The sequence below is a fragment of the Nerophis lumbriciformis genome, linkage group LG04 (assembly GCF_033978685.3).
Source record: "Nerophis lumbriciformis linkage group LG04, RoL_Nlum_v2.1, whole genome shotgun sequence".
In the NCBI taxonomy this organism is placed as follows: domain Eukaryota; kingdom Metazoa; phylum Chordata; class Actinopteri; order Syngnathiformes; family Syngnathidae; genus Nerophis; species Nerophis lumbriciformis.
The window spans coordinates 19,749,119-19,766,465 of NC_084551.2; the positions used below are offsets into that span (position 1 = coordinate 19,749,119).

The 17,347-nt window shown below is 37.6% G+C and overlaps 1 protein-coding gene and 1 long non-coding RNA gene across 2 annotated transcripts in view; both read right to left on the reverse strand.

Annotated features, from left to right (window-relative positions):
• LOC133597366 (FXYD domain-containing ion transport regulator 3-like) overlaps positions 1-2,204 on the reverse strand; it is a 26,047-nt gene extending 23,843 nt beyond the window's left edge. The window contains exon 1 of the mRNA XM_061950246.2: positions 1,310-2,204. The gene's annotated coding sequence lies outside the window, so the exon portion shown is untranslated. The remainder of the gene's footprint in view (positions 1-1,309) is intronic.
• Positions 2,200-17,144, reverse strand: LOC133597376 (uncharacterized). The gene is made up of 7 exons (XR_009814679.1): positions 16,965-17,144; positions 15,597-15,641; positions 15,420-15,457; positions 7,524-7,538; positions 7,200-7,274; positions 2,337-2,361; positions 2,200-2,228 (listed from the first exon to the last, which is right to left on the reverse strand). It is a non-coding gene; the product is annotated as an uncharacterized lncRNA (long non-coding RNA).
• Between the last annotated feature and the right edge of the window lie 203 nt (positions 17,145-17,347).

The window sequence follows — 17,347 nt, forward strand, 5'->3', positions numbered from 1 at the left end:
AACCCTAGGGGTTCGGTGAGTCGGGCTCAGGGGTTCGGCGGAGGTCAAGACACACCCGACTCATCGTGTAAATAAAAACTTCTCCCTATCGCCGTATTACGGATACGGCAACAGCAGAAGTCACACTGATTTGCAGGTGTGTAATTTGTTGTGAGTTTATGCACTGTGTTGGTTTTGTTCTTTGAACAAGATGATGTTCATGCACGGTTCATTTTGTGCACCAGTAAAAAAACATGGTAACACTTTAGTATGGGGAACATATTCACCATTAATTAGTTGCTTATTAACATGCAAATTAGTAACATATTGGCTCTTAACTAGTCATTATTAAGTACTTATTAATGCCTTATTCGGCATGGCCTTATTATAACCCTAACCCTCTGACCCTAACCCTAAACCTAACCAAATAACTCTAAATTAAGTCTTTGTTACTTAGAATATGTTCCCCATACTAAAGTGTTACCAAAAACATATAACTTTGTCTTGAATTTGAAAAAACATTTTTTTTTTTTTTTTCACTAAAGAAGGTGAATGTGCATATGAAACTGTTGGGGTTTGGTACCTCCAACAAGGTTAAGAACCACTGCTATAGTGGTACGCCAAATAATCAATTAAATATTCAAACACAGTGTTACTGGTCAAGCTATCTGTATCGGTCCTAAATATTAGATATACTTGTTAAATAAACCTCTGCCTTGTTTTTATTCACTATTTAGGTCTACTATGCTACTGTATTTTAGTGTGGTAATTATGGTACTACTTGGAGAGCCAAGGTGGTACTCGGCGAAAACCGTTTGAGAACCACTGATGATGACCATTTACATTATCGTAAACAGTAGTAGCAAAATGTTATCAGCACTGCATTTATCAGGTGGCAATTTCACACACACGCACACACAATTGCCGGATACAGCAGTTAGATGTAATAAAAAGCACATTCAAGTAAATTGGTGTGGCTCAAACGACATCCTTATGATTCATTTATTGTATAATGTGTATTACAAGTTGCCCCTACATATTGAATTGTATTCAGTGTGCGAACAGCGTGCTTCTAGATACTAAGGACAAATGATGACAAATATATTTTTAAATTAAGTTGACATAATTGTGTGTAAAATGTAGTGATTTAAAAATAGGTTTTAAACCTGTTTAGTGAGTACGAGCTAGCTTAAAACTAGCATAAAAGAATAGCTGAGTTTGTAAAAAAGAAAAAGAAAAAAAGATGGACATTTTTTTTAGCACATTTTATGAACTGGAGGAGATATAAACTCGCTTAAAACACTGAAACTAATGCGTTTGATAAACTTACCCTTGACGAGCTGAAGTCCTAAAAACGAAGACAATGTCAAGTAAGAGCTGGGACTTGTCGACTGCTCCGTGCGTCAACACCCTTCTTTACTGAAACGCTCCACAGGTTGGCAGGGCTTTTTTAGAAAGGGGAAGCGAAAAAAGCGTACTGATCCCAGCTCGGTTTCAGCTGCGCGACAAGCGCAAGAGGATAGATTCGAGGGGCGTGTACGCTGGTCCTGGGTCAGGGGTTAAGAATCTCGAGAAGGAGGGGCGCTTCTTGTGTTTGCTTATCAAGAAAGAACATGTCAACAGTTTGTTTAGGAGATTGATTAACTTCAGTAAAGGTTATACTAAGACATACTTCGTCGTTGTTATGATGATCGATGCCTGCAATGTTTTATTATAGTAAATTAATGCAACACGTATGCACTGGAAATACTGTGAATGGAGGATATAAATGTTGTAAATATAGAGAACTGAAATGATGCAACTGTTTCCAACTAGGTTTTAATTGATTCCACAGCATGCACCAAATGTTTTTGGAACATGTTTGTAGGATTGAAATGTTTATCCACAGGTAACATTACCCTACAAACATAGAGCAACAATAATGACCAAACATCAAGCTGTGTGTTTATAATAGAGTAACTAATAGGATATGGCTTTTGTAGATATAGATATATAACTTCCATGGTTGAACAAGGCATGGATCATGGATGATTTTATAAGAATATACATTGAAAACAAATAAGTAACTGGACTTCTTCTTTACCATTTCTTTTTTGGGGGTCGTATGTGCAGGTTTCTCTAAGATGGCGTGGCTTCCTCCAAACCTCCCACCCACCCTTTATCTCCACCCATTGCCTGTCTGCTGTTCTTCGACAAGAAAACTGGTTTGTCAGGTTCCATATCAGATTTCACTGCTGTCATCTTCTTTCCTAAGGTAAACCATAAATGTGTGGATTACAATGGCAGTTAAGGAATTGGGGGGTTGTTTGGATATTCACTGGACTGAGAGGGTTAAAAAGTAGAAAACAAATTCTTACTTGGGCTTCCGGGTGCACTTGTTGTCTGTGAAAAGAAAGCTTTGGTGAAACTCGATGTCATTAAAAGTAATCTGGTTCTTGTGAGAACGTATTCACATTGTGTCAATGCTGATATAAATTTCACAAAGATGCACTGATGTGTCAAAAAATCCTTAGTTTTAAACTCTATCTGATTCTACAGGAACCTATAGTTCAAGGGAATAAAGATTCCAGGAACTGAAGATTCCTGAACTTTTGGTGGAAAAAGCCCCAGTGTCAACATCGTCCTCTTACCTAAATTATTTTTTTAATGTATTTTTTGTTAAAATACCCTAAACTTTTAAAACCAACACGCTATTAGCATAAATGTCTATATTAATGGCTATATCACATGTATCTGCTAATTTCTCAAATGAGTCATTTCTGGCTTGCTGGATCAGAGATTAAAATGTTAATTTGTGGTGGAAGTAGTGCTTAATTTTTCGAAGTCTGATTAGTTACACATTTGAATTTGGATTATTCACGATTAATCAAGGGTTATTACTCGCTTGCATAATTTAAATTAACTTGAAAAAACATACCAATTTTTGGACGAAAATAAGATTTTATTGTCAGAATGTCATGCAGGAAGGTTTTTATGTGTTACTTGAATGCACCACATTTGTTTCTAAAGACCAGGAAGGGTGTATTTTGTAGTGAAATTTGCCAGCTAGCACACTAGTCGGAGGGACTGATCTACAGTGTTGGGTTAGTTACTGAAAACCAGTAACTAGTTACAGTTACTAGTTACTTTATTTCAAAAGTAACTCAGTTACTAACTCAGTTACTTACACCAAAAAGTAATGCGTTTCTGTGAAAAGTAACTATTTAGTTACTTCTTCTACTTTTTTTTTTAAAGCTCCCATTAATGCCCTTTTAGCCTTCATTTCAGTACTGTTATTGCACTGGAGAATAATACAATCTGTTGATCAACTTGACATGCATTTGCATCACTGAACTCTGCTAAGCAATGTGGTCTACATACAACACACAAAGACAAAGATATGTTTCAAAGGGCCAATTTATTTCAGGCCAGAACAAATTGACAAAACTATTTTAAATAGCTGCAACATAACATACATAAGTAACAAACAGCATAATAACACTAACACTAACACTAACCACGTTAAACCCAGATTCCGAACTAACAAAGGTCTTAACTCATTCTCTTTCTATGCCACTTCAATATGGAATGCACTCCCAACAGGTGTAAAAGAAAGGGCATCTCTATCCTCCTTCAAAACCGCACTAAAAGAACACCTCCTGGCAACTACAACCCTAAACTAACACCCTCCCTTCCACATAATACCTCTTCGGATTGTAAATAATCAAATGTAGACACTTTTTCTTATACTTTCTGATCTCTCTCTCTGTGTCCACTACTTGCTGTACATATCCTACCAAGTCAGTCCTACACTGTTTCAATGTCCATTTCTCTGATGATGCAATTGTTGATGACTGAAGTGTTGATACCAACCAAACCTAACCCCCTCCCACCCCCCTCCATATCCCACACCCCGGATTGTAAATAATGTAAATAATTAAATGTATATACCCTGATGATTATCTTGTGTGATGACTGTATTATGATGTTAGTATATATTTGATAGTGTATATCTGTATCATGAATCAATTTAAGTGGACCCCGACTTAAACAAGTTAAAAAACTTATTTGGGTGCTACCATTTAGTGGTCAATTGTACGGAATCTACTAATAAAAGTTTCAATCAATCAATCAATCAACAACATAGCTGTAAACCTGGCTTCAGCTAAGGAAGGCACACGTGACATACACAGAGCCTAACCAGGCAGATTTGAATTGTTGTTTTGGGCAGGAGACGGGATCTTTGATCCAAGACACAACTTACATTTAACTAAAATGTTCTTTTCTTTGTGCTCGACAAAAGAAAAGAAGTGAGAATATCTCATACTTGCCAACCCTCCCGAATTTCAGTGCCTCTCCCTGGGACAACCATTCTCCAAATGTCTCCCGATTTCCAGCCGGACTTAAGGCACGCCCCCTCCCGGTCCGTGCGGATCTGAGTGGGGACAGCCTGTCGTCACGTCCGCTTGGCCAACCAAAAAGTAACCACAGAACACTATACTGTATAGTCGTATAGTGTTCTGTGGTTACTTTTTGGTTGGCCAACGGTTTACGTTGTATTGCGCACCCCCCTCTCCTCCCCTTCCCACACCCACACGCACACACACAGAGAGCGCAGAGGAAGAATCAGAAGCACGTCTCTGCTACGCTGCAATAAAACACACTCAGATCCTCAGTTTCTAGCCGATACTACATAAAAAATAACGCAAAATAACGCAGTAACGCATCACGTAGTAACGGTAACTGAGTTACTGAATATAAAAAATAACGCGTTAGATTACTAGTTACCGCCGAAACTAACGGCGTTACAGTAACGCGTTACTTTGTAACGCGTTAGTCCCAACACTGCTGATCTACTACGCTCCACACACCACTTGCAAAACAGCGTGTGCAATCTATGAAATTGCATGTCATATTAGTACTATTATTCAGGACAACAGAAACCATTTTTAGCTCGCTGACACACTTTGCACAACAGCGCATTCATGCACCTGGAATGATCCACGAACAATAAAATGCATATTATAAGAATTTTTTTCGTATAGGAGATATATTATGATAATACATTTTCTATTAAAAAAAACCGAACAGCATTTGATTTAAAAAAAAAATGCCAGCAGACACCAAAACGCATCAGCTGAGTTTGTTTTAATCAGCCATTTAAGCCATCCAGCAGCTATAAAAGTACAAAATTATGTTGTTGAAGAGGCGATATGTCCAATAGTTTTTATTTTTGACAGTCCAGTTATGTTGACACATATACGTAGGATGCAGGATTCACTGTCCACCATTTGTATTTGCAGCACAATCACCTGCATTCTCACAAGCGTGTGCGTAACTGCCAGTTTGCACTTACTTTACCAACTAAATAAAGACACAAAATAGCGCCTGCAGAGCAGTTTCAGCCTCACTAAATCACATTGCGCATGCTGAATGATTATTGTTGCATCTCCTACTCCCAGTATTGTGGGTGTTGTGATGATCAGCATATATTCTCCATATTCATTAAGACAGACATGTGAAATGGATTGCGTTCTTTATTTTACTTACAAATCCCAAAACCAGTGAAGTTGGCACGTTGTGTAAATCGTAAATAAAAACAGAATACAATGATTTGCCAATCCTTTTCAACCTACATTCAATTGAATAGACTGCAAAGACAAGATACTTAACGTTCGAACTGGTAAACTTTGTTTGTTTTTTTGCAAATATTAGCTCATTTGGAATTTGATGCCTACAACATGTTTCAAAAAAGCTGGCACAAGTGGCAAAATAGACGATAAAGTTGAGGAATGCTCATCAAACACTTATTTGGAACATTCCACGGGTGAACAGGATAATTGGGACCAGATGGGTGCCATGATTGGGTATAAAAGTAGCTTCCATGAAATGCTCAGTCATTCACAAACACGGATGGGACATGGGTCACCACTTTATGAACAAATGCGTGAGCAAATTGTCTAACAGTTCAAGAACAACATTTCTCAATGAGCTATTGCAAGGAATTTACGGATTTCACCATCTACGGTCCGTAATATCATCAAAAAGTTCAGAGAATTTGGAGAAATCACTGCACGTAAGCGGCAAGGCTGAAAACCAACATTGAATGCCCGTGACCTTCAATCCCTCAAGCGGTACTGCATCAAAAAGCAACATCAGTGTGCAAAGGATATCACCACATGGGTTCAGAAACACTTCAGAAAACCGCTGTCAGTAACTACAGTTTGTCGCTACATCTGTAAGTGCAAGTTAAAACTCTACTATGCAAAGCGAAAGTCATTTATCAACAACACCCAGAAACGCTGCCGGCTTTGCTGGGCCCAAGCTCATTTAAGATAGACTAGTGCAAAATGGAAAAGTGTTCTGTGGTCTGACGAGTCCACAGTTCAAATTGTTTTTGGAAACTGTGGACGTAATGTCCTCCGAAACAAAGAGGAAAAGAACCATCCGGACTGGCGCAAAGTTAGAAAGCCAGCATCTGTGATGGTATGGGGGTGTATTAGTGCCCAAGGCATGGGTAACTTACACATCTGTGAAGGCACCATTAATGCTGAAAGGTACATACAGGCTTTGGAGCAACATATGTGGCCATCCAAGCAATGTTTTTTTCATGGACGCCCCAGCTTATTTCAGCAAGACAATGCCAAGCCAAGCGTTACAACAGCGTGGATTTGTAGTAAAAGAGTGCGGGTACTATACTGGCCAACCTGTAGTCCAGACCTGTCTCCCATGTGTGGCGCATTATGAAGCGTGAAACTTAAGCTTTACATCAAGCAAGAATGGGAAAGAACTCCACCTAAAAAGCTTCAAAAATTGGTCTCCTCAGTTCCCAAACGTTTATTGAGTGTTGTTAAAAGGAAAGGCCATGTAACACAGTGGTAAAAATGCCCCTGTGCCAACTTTTTGGCAATGTGTTGCTGCCATTAAATTCTAAGTTAATGATTATTTGCAAAAAAAAATATGTTTCTCAGTTCGAACATTAATATCTTGTCTTTGCAGTGTATTCAATTGAATATACGTTGAAAAGGATTTGCAAATCATTGTATTCTGTTTTTATTTACGATTTACACAACGTGCCAACTTCACTGGTTTTGGGTTTCGTACTTAGAGACACAATCCTCACAAGTTTAGTAGATCAACTTTGCATGTGCTATCAAGTTGGCACATGTTTTAGTACATGCAAACTTTAAGCTCTTCTTATTGAAAACGTAACTAATTTAATGTTTGGATGTGACACTTACGCAGTAAGACACAGAGTCCTCCGATAAACAAAAGGCCTGAACAGACCAGTCCTACGATTCGAAGCCTTTCATAGTCTGCCAGAAAACAATTTCACAGGTTAAAGAAAACATTGATATCTCCTACAAAACAAATCCATGTATTTCTGTATTAACATTCAAGTGTCATCTATTAATACAATACAATAAACATTCTCTGGTTCTACTGTATCTTCTACCTTGTGTTATGCTGTATGCAGTAACATAGGCATGCTCCCTCCAACAGCATGATGAAATACTAGTATGTGCATGCTTTGTAACTGTGACAATCAAAAATGGTGTACTTACTATAAACAAATGCACCTGCAATATAGAAAAAACATCAGTCACAACAAAAATGTAACAATCAGACTCATTTTGACCTCTAAATATACAAAGGCCATTTATTTTTAATATTATTCTATGGTATTGTGGTCACTCAGTTAAAGTTGCTGTTTGCGGCAGTTGCCTGCAGGGCCTTCGTATTTGAATGAGCTGCAAGGGTAAAGTACATCCGGAAAGTATTTACAAATGCTTAACTTTTTCCAAATTTTGTTATGTCACAGCCTTTTTCCTAAATGGAACACATGCATTTTTGTCCCTAAAATTCTACAGACACTACCCCATAATGACAATGTGATATATTTGTTTCAATTTTGCATATTTATTAATAATAAGAAACAAACAAAAAAATCACATGTACGTAAGTGTTCACAGCCTTTGCTTAATACTATGTTGATGCGCTTTTGGCAGCAATTGCATCCTTAGGTCTTTTTGAAAACAATGCCACAAGCTGACACACCAATCTTTGGGCAGTTCCGCCCATTCCTCTTTGGATGGGAAGTTGTTTTTTTACCCAGGATGTCTCTGTATTTTGCTGCATTGAACTAACAAAACTAACAAATTATGCTTTATTTGCGTCTTTCAATTTTTATTTAATTTAATTTATTTATTTATTTCAGGCAATGACATAAAAAAAAGTACAAAGTTGACAACACATAATAATATAAATTAATATAGTGCAAAAGGTAATGTATAGTATGTAATGTATGATTGTCCAGTTTTGCCTGAAAGGGAGTGGGAAGAAGATAACTTATTTAATCCCACCCACAGTTCTCCATTCAGTGATTATTCACATGAGTTTCACTCTTACTTTGTTCAAGGATTATAATACAGATGTTGTATCATAGTGGCATTACCACAGGTAACAATAATTATTACACTGTAACAATAATTTGTATCAACAATGTAGGAATAATGAATATACCAACAATGGTAATAGACAACATAGCGATAACGGTAATAGACAACATATCAATAATGGTAAGGAAACATTGAGCACATGTTAACACTTTGAGACAGAGTACAGCAGCCGGTCAAATTAAAGACCCTCATCTCTATATTTGAACCAGACCCCATGTTTGTATAATAGTTTAAATAGATTAATAGTTTGGCATTACTTGTGTTGTAAGTCCAGTTTGTTCCATAGTTTTACTCCGCATACAGACACACAATAACGTTTTTGAGTGGTTTGAGCTCTCGGCAATAAGAAATATCCAAAGCCTCTCAAGTTATGAGCCTGCACTCGTCTTATAAAAAAACATTGTAGATTAGGCGGCAATAATGCATTCATCTTAGTCTAGTCAGGAAGGTGACCAAGAACCAGATGGTCACTCTGTCAGAGCTACAGCATTCCTCTGCGGAGAGAGGAGAACCTTCCAGAAGGACAAACACCTCTGCAGCAATCCACCAATCAGGCCTGTATGATAGAGTGGCCAAAATACAAACTCTTAGACCATGAGAAACAAAATTTTCTGGTCTGACGAGACAAACATTAAACTCTTTGGCGTGCATGCCAGGCATCATGTTTGGAGGATACCAGGCACCACTCGTCACCAGACCAATACCATCCCTACAGTGAAGCATGGTGGTGGTAGCATCATGCTGTGGGGATGTTTTTTTTAGCGGCAAGAACTGGGAGATTAGTGAGGATTAGAGATTTTAAAGCATTTATCAGCATTTATCAGCCGATAATATCGGCAGGCCGATATTATCGGCTGATAAATGCTTTAAAATTTAATATCGGAAAATATCTGTATCGTTTTTTTATTATCGGTATCGTTTTTATTTTATTTTATTTAAAAACATTTTTTTTTAAATTAAATCAACATAAAAAAACACAAGATACACTTACAATTAGTGCACGAACCCATTCACTCATTCACACTCATTCACACAAAAGTGTTGTTTCTTTCTGTTATTAATATTTCTGGTTCCTACATTATATATCAATATATACCAATACAGTCTGCAAGGGATACAGTCCGTAAGCACACATGATTGTGCGTGCTGCTGGTCCACTAATAGTACTAACCTTTAACAGTTAATTTTACTCATTTTCATTAATTACTAGTTTCTATGTAACTGTTTTTGTATTGTTTTACTTTATTTTTTATTCAAGAAAATATTTTTAATTTATTTATCTTATTTTATTTGATTAATTTGTAAAAAAAGGGATCTTATCTTCACCATACCTTGTTGTCCAAATTAGGCATAATAATGTGTTAATTCCACGACTGTATACATCGGTATCGGTTGATATCGGTATCGGTTGATATCGGTATCGGTAATGAAAGAGTTGGACAATATCGGAATATCGGATATCGGCAAAAAGCCATTATCGGACATCCCTAGTGAGGATAGAGGGAAAGATGAATGTAGCAATGTACAGAGACATCCTGGATGAAAACCTATGCTTGCCATCCAACCTGATGGAGCTTGAGAGGTGCTGCAGAGAAAAAGGCAAATAGGAATTGGCGAAACTGTCCAAAGATTGGTGGGCCAAGCTAGAGGCATCGTATTTGTATTTTTATTTTAATACATTTTCAAATTGACAAAAAAAAAAACTTTTCACATTGTCATTATGGGGTATTGGCTGTCGAATTTTGAGGACCAAAATTAACTTACTCCATTTTGGAATTAGGCTGTAACATAACAAAATTTGGAAAAAGTGAATACTTTCTTGATGCACTGTATATCCTGGTTCAACCATGTAAAGTGTGGTTATAATGTTATGTTACAAAAAGCAGTGTTTAGTAAAGTGCACAATTTCACTAACCAGTAATATAGAAACCCCTGGATACATTTCCATTATATTCTTATCAATGACATAGCAGGAAGAGACTATAAATATGTTTCACATTGGATTCAGAGCACTCTATCATTCATTATTTGACATTTTACAAGTGCTTCTTCACGCAAATGAGGCCCTATGCACAGTGTGTGTGCGCTGCGTCACAGCAAGCACAAAACATTGATATGATGTTGATTATACATATATATCCTTTAAAATTGACTTTGAAACAGCATTGCAAAATTTTTTTTTTTTTTTTTGTCCTGTCCAGCTTCTCAGGCAAATCATATAGTTGATGTAGATGCCCATGTCGGCTGTTCAGATTTACTTTACAAAAGAGAAGTGTAGGATACTTCTCTTGTTGCCTTATTTGTATTTGACTTTATTAAATGTATTTATATTATCATTTAGTGCAGCCGGGCCGGCTGTATTTGTAAATTGAGACAACGTTGATGTCTAATGTTGGATCCACGTTGTTGGTTGTGAAATTACAAAATTTAAAAGGTCAAATCTACGTCACAACCTGACATTGAATAAACGTTGTCAAAAAGCATGTTGCTTCAACGTATTTGTGTTGTAATATATTGGTTGGAAAATGACCAAAATTCAATTGTCAAATCAAGGTCAAAATCCAACATTGTTTAAACAATGTCAAAAAGCACGTTGTTCCAACGTTAGGTTTGAGTTGCTCAACCTCAGGACCTAATCCAAGAAGTTCTCAACGTTGTTTCAATGTCTTGTGCCTGCTGGGGTATAAGGAACTAGCATCCATTTTTTCGCCCTGGAATATCTTTTACGCCCAAGAAGCGTATTTGTGTGAGACAATCCTGATTGACAACTATGATACAGTATATCTTATTCAGACTAAAAAGCAATTTTCTACAAAGCTTGAAAGGAAACTCAACTTTTTTTGGAATTTTGTCTGTCGTTTACAATCATTATGAAAGACATGACAACGGATGTATTCTTTTTAAAGCATTCTAACTCGTAAATAAACGTAAATAAAAGTCTGCTTACAGCGGCGTCAATGAGAGGTCCTTTATTCCACCAATAAAACCCAATTAAAAACTATCCAAAAAGCGCTAACAATACTCCATTTACATTTCGTGACCTGACTATTAAACAAGTAATAGTGATTTTGTTATTATAATAGCTAACGCAAATGAACTATTTATTTAATGCTGTCACAGCTATGACTCTTGCTGGCCTACTGCCTTCGGTAATGGCGCCATTCCCAAATGATGTGGGCTCTTTTGATAACCTCACTAACAACTTTAACGATGCCCTGTGCGACACCATTGATAGTATAGCACTCCTAAAGCTAAAAAAAGGCCCCTAAAAGGCATACCCCCTGGTTTACAGAAGAAAATAGAGCTCTTAAACTATCACGTAGAAAGTTGGAATGCAAATGGTGTGCGACTAAACTTGAGGTTTTCCATCAAGCATGCAGTGATAGTTTAATAATTTAGAAACACATGCTTACCTTCGCTAAAGCTAATTACAACTCCAATCTCAATAAAAACGATCCTAGATATTTGTTCAGTACAGGAGCATTGCTAACCCAACAAGGGACTCCTCCCAGTAGCTCCACCCACTCGGCTGATTACTTTCTGAATTTCTTTGATAAGAAAATTTAACTTATCAGAAAGGAAATTAAAGACAACGCGTACCAGCTACAACTGGTTTCTATTAACACAGATACGAATGTATGTACGACGTATATTGCCCTCCAAAATAGTCTCTCTCTTTTTTTGATTAAATAACATTCTGAGGAACTCCTGCGATGTGTAAATGGGACAAAACAAACAACATGTTTACCTGATCCACTTCCTGGGAAACTTATCAAGGAGCTGTTTGTAATATTAGGACCATCAGTGCTAAATATTATAAACGTGTCACTTTCCTCTGGCACTGTTCCCCTAGCATTCAAAAACGTGGTTATTCCTCCTCTGCTCAAAAAACCTAACCTCGATTCTCACCTCATGGTAAACTACCGGCTGGTGTCCCACCTACCCTTTATCTTGGAAATCCTCGAAAAAATTGTTGCACAGCAGCTAAATGAACACTTAGTGTCTAACAATCTCTGTGAACCCTTTCAGTCCGGTTTCAGGGCACATCACTCTGCTGAGACAGCCCTCGCAAAAATGACTAATGATCTATTGCTAACTATGGATGCTGATGCGTCATCCATGTTGCTGCTACTTGATCTCAGGGCTGCTTTCGATACCGCCGATAATAACATTTTATTAGAACGTATCAAAACACGTATTGGTATGTCAGACTTAGCGTTTTCTTGGTTTAACTCCTATCTTACTGACAGGATGCAGTGCGTTTTCCACAACAATATGATCTCAGAGTACGTTAAGGTAACGTGCAGAGTTCCATAGGGTTCGGTTCTTGGCCCTCCACTCTTCAGCATCTACATGCTGCCGCTAGGTGACATCATACGCAAATATGGTGTTAGCTTTCACTGTTATGCTGATGACACCCAACTCTACATGCCCCAAAAGCTGACCAACACGCCAGATTGCAGTCAACTAGAGGCGTGTCTAAATGAAATTATCAATGGATGTCAACTTACTTTTTGCAACTCAACGCTAATAAAACTTAAATGCTGATTATTGGTCCTGCTAGACAACGGCACCTATTTAATGCTACAACCTTAACATTTGACAACCAAACATTACACAAAGGGACTCGGTTAAGAATCTCGGGATTATCTTCGACCCAAACTTTCTCATTTGAGTCTCACATTAAGAGTGTTACTAAAACAGCCTTCTTTAATCTCCTTAACATAGCTAAAATCCGTTCCATTTTGTCCACCACCGACGCTGAGATCATTATTCATGCGTTCGTTACGTCTCATCTCGATTACTGTGACGTATTATTTTCGGGTCTCCCTATGTCTAGCATTAAAAGATTACAGTTGGTACAAAATGCGGCTGCTGGACTTTTGATAAGAACAAGAAAGTTTGATCATATTATGCCTATACTGGTTCAACTGCACTGGATTTCTGTGCACTTAAGATGCAACTTTAAGGTTTTATTACTTACGTATAAAATACTATACGATCTAGCTCCATCCTATCTTGCTGATTGTATTGTACCATATGTCCCGGCCAGAAATCTGCGTTCCAAGAACTCCGGCTTGTAAATGATTCCCAGAGCCCAAAATAAGACTGCAGGCTATAGAGTGTTTTCTATTTGGGCTCCAGTACTCTGGAATGCCCTACCGGTAACAGTTTGAGATGCTACGTCAGTAGAAACATTCAAGTCCCATCTTAAAACTCATTTGAATACTTTCGCCTTTAAATAGAGCCTCCATAGACCAGTTGATTTGCCGTCTCTTTTCTTTTCTGCTCTGCCCCCCTCCCCTGCATGGAGAGGTTATTAGGTGACCACAGATGATGCGCTTGCTGTTCAAAGTCGGGACCCGGGGTGGACCACGCCTCTGTGCATCAGTTGGGGATGTCTCTGCGCTGCTGCCATTTTTTCATTCAAGATGATCCCCTGCTGGCCCCACTATGGATTGGACTCTCACATTATTAACTATAGCCACTCGACGTCCATTGCACCGGTCGACCTTGGGCGGATCCCCAGATGCATCTGTGGTCCCCTCCAATGTTTCTCATTGTGCCTATTGGGTTGAGTTTTTTTCTTGCCCTGATGTTGTTGCTTGTGCAGCCCTTTGAGACACTTGTGAATAAGGGCTATGAAAATAAACTTTGATCCATGATTGACTATGTTTACATGATCGAGTGGTAACCTGTTTCCTCGCTTCCCTGCTCGTGGAAGTTTATTGTAGTTCAGGGGTGTCAAACTCATTTTAGCTCAAGGTCTGCATGGAGAAAAATCTATTTGGCACCCCTGTTGTAGATCATAAATAATGCCTCTCACCAGGATAGTAGAAGGAGAAGGATAATCTGACATGTTGGTACACTTTGACAGCCAATTTAGACCAGGAAATTCAGAGAACGACACAAAAAGACATTTGGTTCCATCCCCCTATTTTTCGCGAGATTTTTGAGTAATTTTTCATCTAAACTGTACAAAAACACGATTCAATCAGTCTGCATCCTATTGACAGCAGATATTGTGCAGTAAGTGATGTTTTATTATGTTGTTGGATCTCATGAAGGCTGTAGGGAGTGATAATCAGTGATGTTGTTGGGGAAACAAAGTGAACGTCGTGATGCGTTTTTTATATTAATGCGCCGCGTATGCTTAAAATGAGCAAAATATGTAGATATTAAATGTTATTACAAATGTGCCCGTTACTACATTACATGTATATTTACAGCATGTATATAAAACCTTAATGAAGGTGTTGGATGTTTTTTTAAGGGCTTTGTCAGCTGACTTCTGATCGCATTTAGTTACAATTTACAAATCAATAAAAAAGGAAAAGCAGATTTGTTGTTGTCTTACATAAGGATTGTGATTGATAGGCACAATAAAAAAAAAAAAGTGCTGTTCCCCTCTAACTCCCTAATAGTGACACTTTTTTTTTTTAATCTGTTCTCTCAAACCACCATTGGAAACATAGACTAGCTGTAGGTGGTGTTCTAAACCCAAAAATATAGGAATGCCACCGCCCAGCATACAGGTACAATATGTTTCCAATTGTAGTTTAAGAGAACATATTTAACAAATAAAGGGCAGAGGTGTTTATACACTGTAAAAAAAAGTCAGTAGATTTGTTGTTAAAATACAGGCAACTTATTCGCCAGAATTGCTACTGGAATTGGATCCTTATCGACGTAGAGTTGGGAAGAGTAACAGTTATGTTTTAATGATATTTAAATGGTTATACTATACTAAAAAAAATAATCATTCAACATGTTCCCCATGAATTAGTTTTAGTACAAAACATGCTGGAAAATAAATTCAAGATTGATTAAAAAATATATAAAAATGGTTTCACATGAATAAAGTGGAAAAAAACAATAAGAAAAGAGAGCACCAGAGCACATTCTATGCAGCCACCTATTTGCTGCAAACAGCACATTTAAGTTTCTCCACAAACCACACAAAAACAGCCTCAGAGATGAAAACAAAGGTAGAGTTTTGACCTTACTTGCTTCGGTTTCAGTGAAAAGAGTGAAGAGAACTGAAAGAAAAGAAAACAGAGAAGTTCTTAACTGTGGACATTGTTTGCAGCCATCAGTTATCTGGGCTTTGCAACTTTCTTAATGTGTTCGCTGTGTTCTAGATGGCATTTTTAGGAGGTGTCTTCCACTTGTAGTTACCTGCTATGACGGCCACAAGAGTGAGATTTCCCATCTTCAACACGGCTGAGACACACAAAGTGAGAGGAAAGAAAACATACGAATGTGAAATTGAATAGCAGAAGCGATTTGGTTCTCATGACTTGTCACATACACACTTCCACACACACACACACACACACACACACACACACACACACACACACACACACACACACACACACACACACACACACACACACACACACACACACACACACACACACACACGTCTCTTTCTCCTCAGGAGGAATGTCCTTGTGGTGTGAGAGGTCAGAGCCCCGTCAGCAGGGATGCATTTTGGGTGTTTGGAGAATAAACAGCAGGCGTGAAGTTTCCAGTCAACAAAAGAAAAAAAAAACACTCAAAACTTTAGTCCAAGCAGTGTCGTGTCGTAATGTTTAAAAAAATACTGCAATTGCCTTTGAAAAAAATAAAAATAAAACTTTTGCATTTAAATTAAGCAAACATTCAGTTTTCTTGACGTATTTGTATTTAGACACTGCAAACTTCAAGTAAAATGAAATGCCTCAAATCAAAGTCTTATGATATGTTTTATGAATAAGTAGGGCTATTTTACTTAAGTAACTACAAGGTGAGATACATTGCAAGTAAAACCCATACAATACTGTTTGGTATTTTTCTTTTCTTTTTGCTAATTAAAAAAAAGGGATATATCACATTTTAATATACATTACTGAAAAGAAAATTGACAAATGCCTTTTAAAAATATTTTTGCTCACAAATCTGTATTTTTAACCTTGATATTAGGCATTAAGATTTAAGTTTTTGAAGCACATGTAAACAATTGTCTTTTCATAACTTGCTCAAGAAAAAGCAATTATAATTTTTGTCGTTTTTGTATTATGCTATTACGTATAGTGATCTACTCCCGAACATTCTGTAAGTACAATTAAGCGTAAGAAATGTTTTTGTACAACAAATAATAAAAACACAGTTTTGCACAACCTGAAGCTGGCAACAAAAATCTTATCTTGGACCCTTTGTTGTTTTTTTTGTTTATTAACCCCCTTGACCTTTGTTAGAAGGTCACTGAGCTTATCAGCTAGCATGACATTAGCAAAGGTCACGCTGCCGTTTGACTTTAAAGTCTCACCTACGCACGCGTCCGTCCAAGACCATAAAAGTTTGCATTGTTTTAAAACGTTTGTCAACAATTAATCATTCAAGAATCAATTTTTTTTGTAAACTGTCTGTTGACACTCTGTTATAAGCATTTTAGTTGAAACATTTCAAATAACATAACAGGAATCATAAGACATTTAGGCAATACAAATTTAATTTGACTCTGACTCCCATCATGCATTGCTCTCCTGTAGATGAACTTACCTGAAGTGATGAGTATAGGCGTGCAAAACGTGTGTGGATGTTGCTGGGGTGCAGCCAAGAAAAAGTCCCTGTTTTCAGTTTTACCTGAATTTGTAGCACCTGCTCCTCCTCTTTGTTTAGTGTACAAACTATCGTGTATGTGCCTGTGTGTGTGTGTGTGTGTGTGTGTGTGAGTGTGTTTTTGTGCATGTGCAGCATGAAAGTGACATGCAGGGGTCACTCGTTTATACCTTGGCTGGTGTTTTTCCATAAACATCAGAGAGTTATCGACGCCTTCACACTGTGTCTGTGCACGTTTTTATGTATTACTATTGTCTTTGTTGCCCCCTCTACCAATGAGCGTGGTCGTGGCAAGTAAAGTTATAGGTATGAGATAATAAAAT